General features: G+C 46.6%; 1 protein-coding gene across 1 annotated transcript in view; it reads left to right on the top strand.

The window, feature by feature from the left end:
* Positions 1-19,896, top strand: part of HIP1R (huntingtin interacting protein 1 related) — a 315,167-nt gene that overhangs the window by 49,064 nt on the left and 246,207 nt on the right. The window lies entirely within an intron of this gene.

Below are 19,896 nucleotides of genomic sequence, written 5' to 3'. Positions count from 1 at the left end.
AGCCACCAAAGTAGCGACAGACGGACCTCCGAAGTCAATGAGATCATATGAGACCTGATCCGGTGAGGCAGGCCGTCCCACTTGGCTAGAATCAGCCTCTGGAGGGGGCGAGAATGGAATTGAGCATACTCCACCATGTCGAATGCTGAGACCATGAGGCCCAGCACCTGCATCGCCGAATGTATCGACACTTGCGGACGAGAAAGGAAGCAACGAATCCTATCCTGAAGCTTCAGGACTTTCTCCTGAGACAAAAACAACCGCTGGTTGTGAGTGTCCGATAGCGCTCCCAGGTGCACCATGCTCTGAGCAGGGACCAGGGAGGATTTCTTCCAGTTGATGAGCCACCCGTGGGCTTGTAGAAACCGGACCGTCATATCCAGATGACACAGGAGAAGTTCTGGGGAATTTGCCAGGATTAACAAGTCGTCCAGGTACGGCAGTATCCTGACCCCTTGACGGCGGAGTACCACCGTCATCACCACCATTACTTTGGTGAAGACTCGCAGAGCCGTTGTTAAACCAAAAGGTAACGCCCGAAACTGGTAATGAAGGTTGCCAATAGCGAACCTCAGGTATTGCTGATGTGACGCTGCTATAGGAATATGCAGGTAAGCATCCTGTATATCCAGGGAGACCATGTAGTCCCCAGGTTCCAAGGCCAGAACTATAGAGCGAAGGGTTTCCATACGGAACTTGGAAACCTTCACAAACCTGTTCAATGCCTTGAGGTTGAGAATGAGCCCGGAGGACCCATTCGGTTTCGGGACTAGAAACAGCGGAGAATAGTACCCCCGGCCCCTCTGAGCAAGAGGCACCTGTACTACAACTCCTGTATCCAGGAGGGTCTGTACCACGGAATGCAGAGTGTTTGCCTTTGTCTGGTCCGACGGGACGTCTGTCTGGCAAAATCGATGAGGGGGGCGGTTTTTGAAGGCTATGGCGTAACCTCGAGTGACGACTTGCCGTACCCAGGCATCTGAAGTGGTCTTCAACCATTCCTGGGTATACCCTAGAAGCCGGCCCCCCACCCTGGGATCCCCCAGGAGGAGGCCCGCCCCGTCATGTGGCAGGCTTATCGGTATTGGAAGCTGGCTGACGGGCAGCCCAGGCTCTTTTGGGCTTCGGCTTACCAGGTTTGGAAGTGCGGGCCTGCTTGTGGTACGCCTGACCTTTTGCTTTACCTGAAGGGCGAAAGGACGTACCTTTAGCCTTCGACACAGAAGGAGCGGTACTTGGCAGACAGGCAGTTTTGGCAGTAGCCAAATCAGCCACAATCTTATTTAAGTCCTCCCCAAACAGAATATCCCCCTTGAAAGGGAGTACCTCCAGGGTTTTTCTAGAGTCCAGATCCACAGACCAGGATCTCAGCCACAATATCCGGCGAGCCAGGACTGACGTAGTAGAGGCCTTGGCTGCTAGGATACCGGCATCCGAAGCCGCCTCTTTAATATAGCGAGAAGCTGTGACAATATATGACAAGCATTGTCTAGCATGATCAGAGGAGATTTCAGTATCTAACTCCAAGGCCCACGCTTCAATAGCCTCGGTAGCCCATGTAGCTGCAATAGTGTGCCTTTGCGCAGCACCCATGAGGGTGTAAATCGCTTTCAGACAACCCTCCACACGCTTATTCGTAGGCTCTTTTAGAGACGTGACGGTAGTGACAGGCAGAGCTGAGGAAACCACCATCCTAGCCACATGTGAGTCCACTGGAGGAGGCGTTTCCCAATTCTTAGACAGCTCTGGCGCGAGGGGATAGCGAGCCAGCATCTTCTTGTAAAGCACAAACTTCGTACCCGGGTTTTCCCAGGGTTCCTGACGTATATCCACTAGGTGGTCAGAGTGAGGTAAAACTTGTTTAACCATCTTCTGACGCTTGAACCTATCTGGTTTCTTAGGAGGGACGGATGGCTCGGGATCATAAGTAATCTGTAGAATTAACTTAATAGCCTCCAAAAGATCAGTAACATCCACATGTGAACCACCCTCCCCATCAGCCGTATCTGAGTCAGAACCTGTGGGGTCAGTATACGTGCCGTCTTCATCAGACGAGGTGTCAGTGACAGCAGTGGATTGTGAGGAGACAAGCACTCGCTTAGAGGACCCCTTGGACTTAGGCGAGCGATGGTCAGACTTTTTAGTAGTCAGGGACTGGTTCAACTTCTTTAACTGAGCAGATAAATCGTCCGCCCACGGCGGGTTAGCTGCAGGGACCACATACGGTTGTACCGGCATTGGGGGTCCCATAGGGGGTGTTAGTTTATGAACTAGCGTATGCAGAAGCGTGGAAAAAGCGGCCCACGGTGGGTCAGTATGTGCGTCCGTTGCCACAGTCCCACTGGGGGGCAAGGAGCCCCCAGAACCAGAGCCCACAGCTGCTATATTCTCCTCATATGGGTCTGTGGCTTCAGCAACAACGGCAGTGTGTTCAGCCCCAGAACCGTTACCCTCAGAAGCAGACATGATATAACTTGCAGTACGAGGTAACAGTACAATTATCAGCAGCAATATACCTCTAAACCCAAACCCCTGCGCAGTGTAGTCAGCACTAGCAGAGATAAAGGAGAGATATGGTGACTAAATCACAGAGAAAAATACGTAATACAGTATATCTTTGTGAAAATCCTATATTAGATAAAACCTGACGCACCAAGCACCCTCAGGTTATAGAATATAGAAATAGCAAGTTGAGTGAAAGACACGAAATGGACAACACTCAGCTATCAAATGCACACACAGAAAGTCACAGTTTGTACAATGCAGAGGTTATTACTGACAATAATACTGCACTGGACTAGCTTACACAGCTATATAACAATGGATATAACAGTACACAGTAAGAACTGGATGTATATCACAGGGTAATTGTACTATAAACCCCTGACTAAATGCACTCTTTCTTACTAACACTGACTAAAAAGGCAGGTAGAATACTTAAGTGTCATGTAAAGGTACAGCGCTGACAACCAGGCGGCTTTACATAGGAGGATTTGCCCAAGCAGTCCCAGGAACAGTGAGCTGAGGGATAGTGGCGCAGCAGACACTGACAGGGAGTGAGGAAAAGACAGAGATGCAGCTCCAGGGCGGGAACACTTGCTAGAAATGGCGCCCTGTGGCCGGGGGAGGGGCTTCAGGTCTAAGCCTTATCCCCCTGCTGGCAAAACCACCGGGTACTGTGGGCGATATAAAAATCGGTTTAGAGAGAAAACCTGACCTGCGCCCATGCCCTGGTGATCTAGTGGGATCGCCTGTACTGCCACAGTGTCCACCGCCAGCGCGCGCGGCCCGCCTCCCACTGACCACACCGGATCGCGATAAAGACCGGGTCCCGCAAACGGGACCCACTTACCACCTCCCGAAGCGCGGCCACGCGATCCTGGAGAGCCCCAGCCGTGTGTGTCTAACGTGAAGAAAACCGGAGCCTTCGCTGTAGGTACCCGGCAACCACAGCTCGGGAGTGTACAGCGCCGCTGGGGAGAGCTGGAGCAGCAGCAGTGAATGTCACAAGACATTTACCACCGCTGCTGCCCTTGAAGTCTTTACTTTTTCTTCACAAAAAAGCTCTGTTTAGGGCTGCCTGGAGCAGCCCCCCTGTTAAGTGCCTGCTTACTGCAGCACCAACTTACAAAACTGAGCTCCTGTGCAGGGAGGCGGGGTTATAGAGGAGGCGGCGCTGTGCATTCTGGGAGCAGTCAAAGCTTTGAGCCTGTTGGTGCCTCGGATCAAGATCCTACTCTACACCCCATTGTCCAATCCTTGTGGAGCCCAGTGTACCCCGCATTAGAAATAGGATTTTAATTACCTACCAGTAAATCCTTTTATCGTAGTCCGTAGAGGATGCTGGGGTCCACATTAGTACCATGGGGTATAGATGGGTCCACTAGGAGCCACTGGCACTTTAAGAGTTTAATAGTGTGGGCTGGCTCCTCCCTCTATGCCACTCCTACCAGACTCAGTCTAGAAACTGTGCCCGAGGAGACTGACAACTTCAAGAGAAGGATTTAACACAGATAGTGGCGAGATTCACACCAGCTTACACAAACCAGGCAAAGCAAGCTAACTAGCTTGAAAACTCAGCAACAGCTGAATAACATTACTGAACCAAGTAATAACGCAGTACTTAACTAAGAACAAAGCAGTACTGACCAAATAACCACAGCAGGATAACGAAGTGCTGGGTGGGCGCCCAGCATCCTCTACGGATTACGAGAAAAGGATCTACCGGTAGGTAATTAAAATCCTATTCTCTCTTACGACCTAGAGGATGCTGGGGTCCACATTAGTAACCATGGGGATGAACCAAAGCTCCCAGAATGGGAGGGAGAGCGCGGAGGCTCCTGCAGAACTGATTGACCAAATGTTATGTCCTTAGAGGCCAAAGTATCAAACCTGTAGAACTTAGCAAACGTGTTCGACCCAGACCAAGTAGCCGCTCGGCAAAGCTGTAAAGCAGAGACACCCTGGGCAGCCGCCCAGGAAGAACCCACTTTACGAGTAGAGTGGGCCTTAACAGATCTTGGACACGGTAATCCTGCCGTAGAATACGCATGCTGGATAGTGAACCTGATCCAGCGAGAGATCGTCTGCTTAGAAGCATGACACCCAATTTTTTGGGGATCATACAGGACAAACAGAGAGTCCGATTTTCTGTGACGAGCAGTTCTCGTCACATAGATTTCCAGAGCCCTTACAACATCCAAGGACTTTGACGGAATTGAGGAGTCCATAGCAACTGGCACCACAATAGGTTGGTTGATATGAAAAGCCGACACAACCTTTGGAAGGAACTGCTGACGTGTCCGGAGCTCAGCCCTATCTTCATGGAAGATCAAGTAGGGACTTTTGAAAGACAAAGCCCTGACACACGTCTAGCAGAAGCTAAGGCCAACAAAGTGACAGCTTTCCATGTGAGAAACTTGATCTCCACCTCCTGTAGAGGCTCAAACCAATCCGATTGGAGGAACTGCAACACCACATTAAGATCCCAGGGCGCCGTAGGTTGTGACACACGTACACCGACTGGAACACCCACGGAGACACCAGAGCGTCCACCGCCACTACTTGCGGGTCTCTCGACCTGGAACAATACCTCCAAAGCTTCTTGTTGAGGCGGGAGGCCATCATGTCTATTTTCGGAACCCCCCAAAGATTTGTCACCTCCATGAACACCTCTGGATGTAGGCCCCACTCTCCTGGATGGAGATCATGTCTGCTGAGGAAGTCCGCTTCCCAGTTGTCCACTCCCGGAATGAAAATTGCTGACAGCGCCAACACTTGTTTTTCTGCCCAGAGGACGATTCTCGTCACCTCTGACATTGCAGCCCTGCTCTTCTTTCCGCCCTGTCGGTTTATGTAGGCTACCATCGTTACATTGTCTGACTGCACTTGAATGGCTCGATCTCGCAGAAGATGAGCCACTTGGAGAAGACCGTTGTAGACGGCTCTTAGTTCCAGAATGCTTATTGGAAGACTGTATTCCAGGCTTGACCACCTTCCTTGGAAGGTTTCCCCTTGAGTGACTGTGCCCCAACCCCGGAGACTGGCTTCTGTGGTTATAAAGAACCAGCCCTGAATCCTGAACCTGCAGCCCTCCAGAAGGTGAGGCATTTGCAGCCACCAGTGGAGTAAAATCCTTGCTTTCGGCGACAAACGTATCCTATGGTGCATGTGTAGGTGAGATCCCGACCACTTGTCTAGGAGATCCAGTTGGAAGGACCGAGCATGAAATCTTCCATACTGTAGAGCCTCGTAGGAGGCAACCATCTTCCCCAGAAGGCGAATGCACTGATGAACCGATACCTGGGCTGGCTTCAGGACATCCCGGACCATTGTTTGAATCACCAACGCTTTCTCCTCCGGTAGAAACACCCTCTGCACCTCCGTGTCAAGGATCATCCTCAGAAAAGACAATCTCCTTGTCGGCTCCAAATGTGACTTTGGAAGGTTCAGGACCCAACCGTGGTTCCTGAGCAGATGAGTCGTGAGAGCAATGGACTGCAACAACGTCTCCCTGGACGATGCCTTTATCAGTAGATCGTCCAGATATGGAATTATGTTCACCCCCTGTCTGCGGAGAACCATCATCTCTGCCATCACCTTCGTGAACAACCTCGGTGCTGTGGATAGGCCAAATGGCAGTGCCTGAAATTGATAGTGACTGTCTAACAGTGCAAATCTGAGATAATCCTGGTGCGGCGGCCAAATCGGAATGTGGAGGTACGCATCCTTGGTATCCAGGGATACCAGAAACTCCCCCTCCTCCAGACCGGAGATCACAGCTCTGAGAGACCCCATTTTGATTTTGAACACCCTCAGATAAGGGTTCAACTATTTCAAGTTCAAAATTGGTCTGACCGAACCATCCGGTTTCGGTACCACGAAAAGGTTTGAATAATAACCCTTGTTTTGCATATGAGGTGGAACTGGGATAATGACCTGTGACTTTTCTAATTTTTGGATGTTTTCCTGTAGGATAGCCCTGTCTGTCAGCAAAGCTGGCAAGCCTGATTTGAAGAATTGGTGAGGCGGAAGTTCTTGAAACTCCAGTCTGTACGCCTGGGACACAACATCCTGTACCCAGGGATCCAGGCCGGATGACAGCCAGGCGTGGCTGAAACGTCTGAGCCTCGCACCCACCAGCTCGTCCTCCAGGCTTCGCGGTCCACCGTCATGCTGAGGATTTTGAGGAACCAGAAGCAGGTTTCTGCTCCTGGGAGCATGCGGGTGCAGGCTCTTTGGATTTTGCACGACCACCTCTAAAGAAGGTGGTAGGAGGCGTGGACTTTTTTGTCTTAGTGGTCTGAAAGGACTGCGATGCTGCTGAAGAAAATGGTTTCTTCGTAGAAGGCGTAGCAGAGGGAAGAAAAGGTGACTTACCCGCGGTTGCCGTGGAAATCCACGCATTCAATGCTTCCCCAAATAGAGCCTGACCTGTGTAGGGTAGGTTCTCCACGCTTCTCCTGGATTCCGCATCTGCAGACCATTGGCGTAGCCAGAGTCCCCTGTGAGCTGAGACCGATATGGAAGATATTCGTGCAGTCAGCGTACCCAGGTCCTTCATGGATTCCACCATGAACCCCGCAGAATCCTGTATGTTACGTAAAAATAATTCAATGTCACTTCTATCCATTGTATCCAAATCCTCAAGTAATGTGCCTGACCACTTTACTATGGCTTTAGAAATCCATGCACAGGCAATAGTGGCCCTTAAGCCACTCCTGAAGCAGTGTATATGGATTTGAGCGTAGTGTCAATCTTACGATCCGCCGATTCTTTTAACGCGGTAGACCCGGGGACAGGTAAAACCACCTATTTTGACAGTCTGGAAACAGATGCGTCAACCATGGGTGGGTTTTCCCATTTTTTCCTATCCTCCTCAGGAAAGGGAAAAGCAACCAGAACCTTCTTTGCGATCTGGAATTTTTTCTCCGGGTTCTCCCAGGATTTTTTAAACAGAGCGTTTAATTCTTTAGACGCAGGGAAGGTTAACGAGGCTTTCTTATTGTCAGTGAAGTAAGCCTCCTCAACCTGCTCAGGTGGCGTGTCAGTAATATTTAACATATCTCTAATGGGCTCAATCATGAGCTGCACCCCCTTTGCAAGGGATGCCGCCCCCTCAGCACGTCCCCATCACCGTCTGCTGTGTCAGAGTCGGTATCCGTGTCATTTTGCATAATCTGAGCAAGTGCATGTTTCTGTGGGAACATGCTAGGGGATTTTGAAGGAATAGGAACAGAACCTGACCAAACTGCCATAGATTTCTTTAACACCTTAGTTTCAATCTAAGTATGAGCTATCCTAGTAGAAATCTGAGCTATCATTCCTTTGATAGAGGTCACCACTCAGGCTCAGTAATAGGGATCTGAGACAAGACATTACATTTCTGTGTACATGGAATGGATTCCGCCTGAGAGGAATTGTCCTCTGCAGCATAAGACACAGAGTCCCTAGACATGGTAATGTGAGAATACAGACACCTACACACACAGGAAAATGTCAGACACAGTTTCCCCCAAGTATGCCACAGAGAAACACAGAGCTTGGAGCCAGCACACACACAGCGCTTCCCTAGGCAGATGCAATATAACTACCTAGCGCTGACTGTGTACCTTAATACAGTGGTTCCCAAACTGTGTGCCGTGGCACCCTGGGGTGCCGCGGGACAGTTGCAGGGGTGCCTCAGGTTGGTGCTCCAGGACCAATTCAAACTATTTATTGTCAATGTAACAGGCAGAACTAGTGCTTGTGGCTGCCAATCATAAAATATGTGAACAAACAGAAGTGAATCTTGTCCCTTGCCACAGAACTGAACCTAAGGATGACATCTAAACATAATTTACGTAATTTAATATTTCTTTCTAAATTTCTCAATAAGAAACGTTTGGCCTAGGGGTGCCGTGAAAAAAAAATCTGTTACTCTAGTGCGCTGGGATTCAAAAAAGTTTGGGAACCACTGCCTTAATAGATGACACAGTAAATTCACAGCCTCCCCCCTGCTTCTACAACCCCCTGGTACCATACAGGATAGCTAGAGTTGCGTGGAGGGACAGCTCTCCCTGTCAGCGTCTCTCTGCAGGCAGGAAAATGGCTATGCACGCTGCTGGGTCCGCTCTGAGAAGCTCCACCCCCTGAACATGGCGCTGCTTCCCGCACTTTGCTTCTTTATACTGGCCTGAGGTATGTTGCTGGCAGCGTTACCGAGGTAAAAACAGGGAAAGACAAGACAAAAGAAATCCTTTTCGGGAGCACTCTTATTGGAAATGGTAATGATAGTTAATCAATATCTAGTGAAATGATATGATGATAAATATTCTAAAACTTAACTTTTATTCTATTCCATTAAAATATCGACCTATATGGTCCAGACGTATTTAAATATCTATTATTCAAAAATAGAAGAGAGAAAGGTGAAATATAGATGAAATGAATAAGAGTGAGCAGATTAGAACTGCCCCACCAGTGTTTTCACATGAAGATATAGGTGATCATCTTAGTGATATCCACAGTGCCTGGTATTCCTAAGCGGTCCCCCTTCAAAGTACTAGCCAGGTCTATCCTATCAGCTTCCGAGATAGAAGATCGGGCTACTCTCAGGATAGTACGACCTTGAATGATAAGGATGACATATGAAGGAAGAGAGAACCCACTTCTGCTGTCTGTACTCTGCCTGCTATACGTCACTGGAGAAATTGGCCCCAGGCTTTTCCAGATGAGAGAGTGTTGGAAGAGAGAACCATCACCAGTTTTAGTTGGGGAAGATCATAAATTAATTGGTCTACTTCCACTCAGAAATAAGGCAGAAGGAAGAAGGGAGCACTTCTGCTTTCTGTTGTGACAGCCAAATGTACGCTGGGGAGGGCAGAACCCTTGCCAGCACAGCTATCAGCCAGATGAGAGAGTGCTGAGAGGAGATAAAGTTCTGATGAGTAATCAGAAATGTATAATTTGTGAAAAATAATTCATTCAAATGACATAATGTAACTAATCTCCTCTTATTCTCCTATGTCATAAATACAGTAATTTACATATACAGGAAGTCCATACTTTCTGATTAAATTATATCCTGAGTCTTAGTCAATCACCATATGCTGGTGATTCAGATGAGGTATTTAGGCAGGGGTGGCATATCGTGGTGATCTCACAAAATCGTGAATATCTAAAGTATCTTTAAATAATAAAATAATTGTTGGCAGGAAGTTCCTAATCTCTCACATAAGGATATAAAAGAATAGTGTTGCAGAAAAATACTCCAGCAGAAAATCTGCAAAATCAGTTAGTTGTCACATAAAGATATAACAGAAACAAAGTTGCAAAAAGGTTTTCCAGCAAACAGTCTACAGATATAATCACTTAGTAAATCAACCTTGTAAGGCTTATAATAATTCTGCAATCAGAGAAAGAACACTGACTTCTAGGCTTGTAACAACAATGATCCCCAATGCACATAATTATATGAAATAAATCATACTGAATGATGTATTTAAACACATGCATGAATGTCAAATATAGCAAAAATAACAAAATAGCAGGAGTAACAAGAGCACCTTGCTAGCACCAGAATATAAGGAGCTCTACTTTGAGATTTCATACGTATATTTGAACTTATATCAGTTCAGTAATGAATGAACCACCTGGATGGAAAAAAGGTGTGCAGCAAATATATCAATTGTGACAGGGTATAGCGTGTTTACGCAAATGCATGAATGTCAAATATAACAAGATAACAAAAATAACAGAAATGACAAGAGCGCCTTGCTAGCACCAGAATACAAGGAACTCTGCTTTGAGATTTCATACGTATATTTGAACTTATATCAGTTCAGTAGTGAATGAACCACCTAGATGAAAAAATGGTGTGCAACAAATATATAAATTGTGACAGGGTATAACATAAGTATGCAACACATATAATTTTGCAACATGTATAATTTTTAAATGAAATAAGTGCACCTTTTTGATGCTTTCATTTTCGTGCATCAAGTGAGGACAACACAAAGTAATATAATGAGGATATCAGAAAAATATATATATCACAAAGAATATATATTTTGTTAGTGCAATTAAGTATTGAATCATGTACAGGGGTGTAGGTATTATAACCCCTAGTAATAATACTCAATTGATAGCATACAATGTGGAGGCAGGGGGGAGGGGGGGGAGAAAGGAAAGCGTAATGAATATAGCCGTGAGTGGAGAATGTGATTTATGGTAATGTTCAATTAATCACCACTCCAGCCAAATTGGAGTACCGGTCTAACACCTTCACTTTCTAATCCGACCCACTCCTGCTTCCCCTAATGCGCCTTCCACCATATATCGAGAATGCATATACGTGAATATCCTTGATAGTTAACCTCAAGTACCGTTGTGTGGTGTGGGGCAGGGAGTGGGGGATAAGCAGGGGGAAAAAGGTTTTGAGATGATACGGCCGTGGAGAAGTTATACAGAGTTTTGCCGTGATATTTACCAATCGCCGCTCCAACAATTTTGGATGCCGGCGTTAGTTTGTCATCTCCGCAAATCGGCTCGGCCCTCTCCTGCTTTCCCCTCGCCTCACATGTGTGACCTCACGATAATGGTGCTGCGGCCGCCCGAAATCCAAAAGGGGCGTGACCGTACGACGTCCGTACGGTCACGCCCCTTTTGGATTTCGGGCGGCCGCAGCACCATTATCGTGAGGTCACACATGTGAGGCGAGGGGAAAGCAGGAGAGGGCCGAGCCGATTTGCGGAGATGACAAACTAACGCCGGCATCCAAAATTGTTGGAGCGGCGATTGGTAAATATCACGGCAAAACTCTGTATAACTTCTCCACGGCCGAATCATCTCAAAACCTTTTTCCCCCTGCTTATCCCCCACTCCCTGCCCCACACCACACAACGGTACTTGAGGTTAACTATCAAGGATATTCACGTATATGCATTCTCGATATATGGTGGAAGGCGCATTAGGGGAAGCAGGAGTGGGTCGGATTAGAAAGTGAAGGTGTTAGACCGGTACTCCAATTTGGCTGGAGTGGTGATTAATTGAACATTACCATAAATCACATTCTCCACTCACGGCTATATTCATTACACTTTCCTTCCCCCCCCCCTCCCCCCTGCCTCCACATTGTATGCTATCAATTGAGTATTATTACTAGGGGTTATAATACCTACACCCCTGTACATGATTCAATACTTAATTGCACTAACAAAATATATATTCTTTGTGATATATATATTTTTCTGATATCCTCATTATATTACTTTGTGTTGTCCTCACTTGATGCACGAAAATGAAAGCATCAAAAAGGTGCACTTATTTCATTTAAAAATTATACATGTTGCAAAATTATATGTGTTGCATACTTATGTTATACCCTGTCACAATTGATATATTTGTTGCACACCATTTTTTCATCTAGGTGGTTCATTCACTACTGAACTGATATAAGTTCAAATATACGTATGAAATCTCAAAGCAGAGTTCCTTGTATTCTGGTGCTAGCAAGGCGCTCTTGTCATTTCTGTTATTTTTGTTATCTTGTTATATTTGACATTCATGCATTTGCATAAACATGCTATACCCTGTCACAATTGATATATTTTCTGCACACCTTTTTTCCATCCAGGTGGTTCATTCATTACTGAACTGATATAAGTTCAAATATACGTATGAAATCTCAAAGTAGAGCTCCTTATATTCTGGTGTTAGCAAGGTGCTCTTGTTACTCCTGCTATTTTGTTATTTTTGCTATATTTGACATTCATGCATGTGTTTAAATACATCATTCAGTATGATTTATTTCATATAATTATGTGCATTGGGGATCATTGTTGTTACAAGCCTAGAAGTCAGTGTTCTTTCTCTGATTGCAGAATTATTATAAGCCTTACAAGGTTGATTTACTAAGTGATTATATCTGTAGACTGTTTGCTGGAAAACCTTTTTGCAACTTTGTTTCTGTTATATCTTTATGTGACAACTAACTGATTTTGCAGATTTTCTGCTGGAGTATTTCTCTGCAACACTGTTCTTTTATATCCTTATGTGAGAGATTAGGAACTTCCTGCCAACAATTATTTTATTATTTAAAGATACTTTAGCTATTCACGATTTTGTGAGATCACCACGATATGCCACCCCTGCCTAAATACCTCATCTGAATCACCAGCATATGGTGATTGACTAAGACTCAGGATATAATTTAATCAGAAAGTATGGACTTCCTGTATATGTAAATTACTGTATTTATGACATAGGAGAATAAGAGGAGATTAGTTACATTATGTCATTTGAATTAATTATTTTTCACAAATTATACATTTCTGATTACTCATCAGAACTTTATCTCCTCTCAGCACTCTCTCATCTGGCTGATAGCTGTGCTGGCAAGGGTTCTGCCCTCCCCACCGTACATTTGGCTGTCACAACAGAAAGCAGAAGTGCTCCCTTCTTCCTTCTGCCTTATTTCTGAGTGGAAGTAAACCAATTAATTTATGATCTTCCCCAACTAAAACTGGTGATGGTTCTCTCTTCCAACACTCTCTCATCTGGAAAAGCCTGGGGCCAATTTCTCCAGTGACGTATAGCAGGCAGAGTACAGACAGCAGAAGTGGGTTCTCTCTTCCTTCATATGTCATCCTTATCATTCAAGGTCGTACTATCCTGAGAGTAGCCCGATCTTCTATCTCGGAAGCTGATAGGATAGACCTGGCTAGTACTTTGAAGGGGGACCGCTTAGGAATACCAGGCACTGTGGATATCACTAAGATGATCACCTATATCTTCATGTGAAAACACTGGTGGGGCAGTTCTAATCTGCTCACTCTTATTCATTTCATCTATATTTCACCTTTCTCTCTTCTATTTTTGAATAATAGATATTTAAATACGTCTGGACCATATAGGTCGATATTTTAATGGAATAGAATAAAAGTTAAGTTTTAGAATATTTATCATCATATCATTTCACTAGATATTGATTAACTATCATTACCATTTCCAATAAGAGTGCTCCCGAAAAGGATTTCTTTTGTCTTGTCTTTCCCTGTTTTTGCTTGTAGTTAATCTACAAAAGTTTTTTGGGAGCACCACCAATAAATAAGGTGCCTTAAAGGATTTGAATATTGGCACCATCTATATTGGTCATTTTCAGATTTCTTTATATTTAAATGTGGCTTTACAGTACACAACTAGTGCGGAACTGACAAACCATTTTTCAAGCGTTACCGAGGTGTCAGTGTAGGGTATAGGCGCTGGCTCAGGGCGCCCCTCACAGCACCGCACAATGTACCGCTGAGCCTCCAGAGTGCAGTTTGTACTGCGCTCCCACCCTGTTGCCGCCATCTTCACACTGGCTCCCTGCTTGCTGAGGGGGCCGTTGACTCACCCACCACTGGAATCTTCTGGCTCTGTTAGGGGGTGGCGGCATGCTGCGGGAGTGAGCAGTCGCCTGGGGCGGCTAACATCACCCTCAGGAGCTAATGTCCTGTCAGCGGAGATAGTGGCTCAAAACCCCTCAGGGCGGACACTACGCCCCCCCCCCCCCCCCTCCTAAGTCCCACAAAGCAGGGAGGCTGTTGCCAGCACCCTTCCTGTGCCTAACTCTAATAAAAACAATAAAACTAGAAAAACTCCTATGGAGCTCACCTAGCTGTGACCGGCTCCTCCAGGCACATTTTCTAAACTGAGTCTGGTAGGAGGGGCATAGAGGGAGGAGCCAGCCCACACTATTAAACTCTTAAAATGCCAGTGGCTCCTAGTGGACCCGTTTATGGCCCTCATTCCGAGTTGTTCGCTCGCTAGCCGCTTTTCGCAGCAGTGCACACGCTAAGCCGCCGCCCTCTGGGAGTGAATCTTAGCTTAGCAGAATTGCGAACGAAAGATTCGCAAAATTGCGAATAGAAATTTCTTTGCAGTTTCTGAGTAGCTCGAGACTTACTCTGCCACTGCGATCAGTTCAGTCAGCTTCGTTCCTGGTTTGACGTCACAAACACACCCAGCGTTCGCCCAGACACTCCCCCGTTTCTTCAGCCACTCCCGCGTTTTTCCCAGAAACGGCAGCGTTTTTTCAAACACACCCATAAAACGTCCAGTTTCCGCCCAGAAACACCCACTTCCTGTCTATCACACTCCGATCACCAGAACGAAGAAAAATCCTCGTAATGCCGTGAGTAAAATACCAAACTTCTTAGTAAATTTACTTGACGCAGTGCGAACATTGCGCATGCGCAGTTAGCGGAAAAACGCACCGATGCGAAGGAAAATAACGAGCGAACAACTCGGAATGAGGGCCTATACCCCATAGTACTAATGTAGACCCCAGCATCCTCTAGGACGTAAGAGAAATAATGTTCATTTTGTTATACTATATAGTTAATGAAACTGTGAGATGACTGATGTATTTGTATGTGTGGTATATACAGAAAAGTAAATGTGGTGTCCCCTCCAGACTACACAAAATGTTTCCCTCCTCTCAGCCATTGTGCTGGAGAGGATGCGGCGGACACGGCTCTTTCCTCCATATATGGTGGACGTGCCCTAAAATCGAGCTATTCTGGGATTCAGTCGCCCACCTGTTGAGTACAGTGCTCCAGACCCGGATATACAAAGATCCTTGGTCCTTCCTGCTAGGCCTCCCCACTGCCAATGCACCTCCGAACTCCGGTAAATTACTGACACAGATCTTGAACGCGGCTAGATGCGCAATTGCCCTAAATTGGAAAAAGAGGGAGTCCCCCCCTATACAACAGATCATCAACAAAGTATGGTACTTCGCAAGCATGGAAAAAATCACTGCATACCTCCATAACAGATCTTTTCAGTTTCTTCAAATATGGGAACTTTGGTTTGACTCACAGGCTCCCGCACACGGAGCTCGACCCCCCAGGAGCTCGACGGCCCTACTATTATGATCCCTGTACTCTCCTAGCCTGACAAGTAGCTCAGAGGATTTCCCCAACATGTCCTTTCCGTGTTCCCCGAGTAGCACTTTCCATTTAGTGATAGCGCCATGCACGTACCAGCGCAAAACGGGGGCGTACCAGCGGCATTTCCCTAACCCTGTCACCTCTCCTCCTACTCTATTCCCTCCCCATCTCCCCTGTCTCTTTTTCTCGCCTCTCAGGTTCTATCTCTCTAGTCTCTACCCTCCTACAGTCATAATTACGAACCTGTGTGTCGGTCCCCACCCATTTGAATAGTCTCTGTACACCCTGAGACATAACTCTTTGCTGTATCTTTGCATTGTGGGAACCACATGTTCCTTATTATAAGGTTATATTTCTGTTATCGGTAATGTAATATTAGACAGAACAGCCCACCCCAAGAAAGGGGGGAGGCTGCAGTAATGTTTGTAACATGTAAAGTTTATACCCTGAAAATTAAAATAAACAATTTAAAAAAAAAAAAGAAAAGTAAATGTGGTAGACTATAGAGGGGCATCCTGGTAGTATCCCAGCAGCCGGAATCCCGATGCTGGAATCCCGATATGGATCGTAGTGCTGGCGCCGGGATCCCGAATGTAAGTATGCTGGGACTGCTGAGAGGTAAGATGGAAGGAGGAAGGGGGGTCGGGTTAGGGTCAGGCTGGGGGTAAGGAGGGTCAGGGAGGTTAGAGATTAGGGGGTAGCATCCTTACCTGAGTGTCAGTATGATGCTGTCTGTATTGTGACTGCCTGCATCCCAAACGCCAGTATCCCAATACCTTCCCTATTGAGGGAACTGGCTGCAGATACTGGAGAAATGAATTTAGATACAGGAAGATATTGGCTACATTTAGCACTGGAAAAAAAAATAAGACTTCTGTAAAATGGTACAAGAACTGTACATGGGTGAGAACTATTCAAGAGACACTACATTGTTTATTAACAATTGGAAACCTCTTTGAGCTTTGTAAATAATGGGGTGGTAATAAGGAGACAAAGGGGTCTGGATTAAGTTAATAGAACAAATAATTAAAGTGGCACCTAAATGATCTAATGAGCATCTGCTTATGTGCTATCTACACTAATAAAAACTGTCAATCATCTCTGCCCTGATGTGGGTCACTTGTTTTGTTGAGATGATTAATAAACCTGCCTGTTAATTATCTGGATAGACACAGATACTTTGGACAAACTATGGCCCTCATTCCGAGTTGATCGGTCGCAAGGCGAATTTAGCAGAGTTACACACGCTAAGCCGCCGCCTACTGGGAGTGAATCTTAGCTTCTTAAAATTGCGACCGATGTATTCGCAATATTGCGATTACTAACTACTTAGCAGTTTCAGAGTAGCTCCAGACTTACTCTGCCTGTGCGATCATTTCAGTGCTTGTCGTTCCTGGTTGACGTCACAAACACACCCAGCGTTCGCCCAGGCACTCCCACCGTTTCCCCGGCCACTCCTGCGTTTTTTCCGGAAACGGTAGCGTTTTCAGCCACACGCCCCTGAAACGCCGTGTTTCCGCCCAGTAACACCCATTTCCTGTCAATCACATTACGATCGCCGGAGCGAAGAAAAAGCCGTGAGTAAAAATACTTTCTTCATAGTAAAGTTACTTGGCGCAGTCGCAGTGCGAACATTGCGCATGCGTACTAAGCGGATTTTCACTGCGATGCGATGAAAAAGAACGAGCGAACAACTCGGAATGAGGGCCAATGTCACAAACAATTGATTTGCTGGTGATCATGGTTGTCTGTGCTTCTTCATTCAGGCTTATTGGATCCGTATGAGTGGGCTTTCTGTTTTATTATGTTATAAATGTAGTTATTTATAAGTCTATAAAATACTGATGTTGTGCATTGTTTTAATATTAAACATTTCATATATTTGAAAATATTGTTCTTGTGTGTGTGGATAATAAGATTTCTCTAACGTCCTAAGTGGATGCTGGGGACTCCGTCAGGACCATAGGGGGAATAGCGGCTCCGCAGGAGACAGGGCACAAAAAGTAAAAGCTTTTGGACCTAGGTGGTGTGCACTGGCTCCTCCCCCTATGATCCTCCTCCAAGCCTCAGTTAGATCTTTGTGCCCGGCCGAGAAGGGTGCAATCTAGGTGGCTCTCCTGAGCTGCTTAGAAGTAAAAGTACTTAGGTTTTTTTTTATTTTCAGTGAGTCCTGCTGGCAACAGGCTCACTGCAGCGTGGGACTAAGGGGAGAAGAAGCGAACTCACCTGCGTGCAGAGTGGAGTGGGCTTCTTGGCTACTGGACATTAGCTCCAGAGGGACGATCACAGGCCCAGCCATGGATGGGTCCCGGAGCCGCGCCGCCGGCCCCCTTACAGATGCTGAAGCAAGAAGAGGTCCATAAATCGGCGGCAGAAGACTTTCCTGTCTTCATAAGGTAGCGCACAGCACTGCAGCTGTGCGCCATTGCTCTCAGCACACTTCACACTTCGGTCACTGAGGGTGCAGGGCGCTGGGGGGGGGCGCCCTGGGAAGCAATGAATTTACCTTATTTGGCAAAAAATACATCACATATAGCTCCTGGGCTATATGGATGTATTTAACCCCTGCCAGTTTTCCAGAAAAAAGCGGGAGAAGAGCCCGCCGTGAAGGGGGCGGGGCCTATCTCCTCAGCACACAGCGCCATTTTTCCCACACAGCTCCGCTGGTAGGAAGGCTCCCAGAATCTCCCCTGCATCCTGCACTACAGAAACAGGGTAAAAAAGAGAGGGGGGCACTTATTTGGCAAAATAACAGATATAAGCAGCTATAAGGGATAGACACTTATTGTAAGGTTGTCCCTATACATATATAGCGCTCTGGTGTGTGCTGGCAAACTCTCCCTCTGTCTCCCCAAAGGGCTAAGTGGGGTCCTGTCCTCTATCAGAGCATTCCCTGTGTGTGTGCTGGGTGTCGGTACGTGTGTGTCGACATGTATGAGGAGGAAAATGATGTGGAGGCGGAGCAATTGCCTATAATGGTGATGTCACCCCCTAGGGAGTCGACACCTGAATGGATGGCCGTAATTAAGGAATTACGTGACAGTGTCGGCACGTTACAGAAAACTGTTGACGACATGAGACAGCCGGCAGCTCAGTTAGTGCCTGTCCAGGCGTCTCAAACACCGTCAGGGGCTATAAAACGCCCGTTACCTTAGTGGGTCGACACGGACCCAGACACAGACACTGACTCCAGTGTCGACGGTGAAGAAACAAACGTATTTTCCAGTAGGGCCACACGTTACATGATCACGGCAATGAAGGAGGTTTTGCACATCTCTGATACTGCAAGTACCACGAAAAGGGGTATTATGTGGGGTGTGAAAAAACTACCCGTAGTTTTTCCTGAATCAGATGAATTGAATGAAGTGTGTGATGAAGCGTGGGTTACCCCCGACAAAAAACTGCTAATTTCTAAAAAATTATTGGCACTATATCCCTTCCCACCAGAGGTTAGGGCTCGTTGGGAAACACCCCCTAGGGTAGATAAGGCGATCACATGCTTATCAAAACAAGTGGCGTTACCGTCTCCAGAAACGGCCGCCCTTAAGGAGCCAGCAGATAGGAGGCTGGAAAATATCCTTAAAAGTATATACACACATACTGGTGTTATACTGCGACCAGCAATCGCCTCAGCCTGGATGTGCAGTGCTGGGGTGGCGTGGTCGGACTCCCTGACTGAGAATATTGATACCCTGGATAGGGAGAGTATTTTATTGACTATTGAGCAATTAAAAGATGCATTTTTATATATGCGAGATGCACAGAGAGATATTTGCACTCTGGCATCAAGAGTAAGTGCGCTGTCCATTTCTGCCAGAAGAGGGTTATGGACGCGACAGTGGTCAGGTGATGCGGATTCAAAACGGCACATGGAGGTATTGCCGTATAAAGGGGAGGAGTTATTTGGGGTCGGTCTATCAGACCTGGTAACCACGGCAACGGCTGGGAAATCCACATTTTTACCTCAAGTCACCTCTCAACAGAAAAAGACACCGTCTTTTCAGCATCAGTCCTTTCGTTCCCATAAAGGCAAGCGGACAAAAGGACAGTCATATCTGCCCCGGGGTAGAGGAAGGGGAAAAAGACTGCAGCAGACAGCTTCTTCCCAAGAACAGAAGCCCTCTTCCGCTTCTGCCAAGTCCTCAGCATGACGCTGGGTCCTTACAAGCAGACTCAGGTACGGTGGGAGGTCGTCTCAGAAATTTCAGCGCGCAGTGGGCTCACTCGCAAGTGAACCCCTGGATCCTGCAAGTAGTATCTCAGGGGTACAAATTGGAATTCGAGACGACTCCCCCTCGCCGGTTCCTGAAGTCTGCTTTACCAATAGCTCCCTCCGACAGGGAGGCGGTATTGGGAGCCATTCACAAGCTGTACTCCCAACAGGTGATAATAAAAGTACCCCTCCTACAACAAGGGAAGGGATATTACTCCACACTGTTTGTGGTACCGAAACCAGACGGTTTGGTGAGACCGATTTTAA

This window comes from Pseudophryne corroboree, chromosome 1, assembly GCF_028390025.1.
Source record: "Pseudophryne corroboree isolate aPseCor3 chromosome 1, aPseCor3.hap2, whole genome shotgun sequence".
Classification (NCBI taxonomy): domain Eukaryota; kingdom Metazoa; phylum Chordata; class Amphibia; order Anura; family Myobatrachidae; genus Pseudophryne; species Pseudophryne corroboree.
Note: the sequence above shows the minus strand (reverse complement) of the source record. Positions and strands in the feature narration are given on the sequence as shown.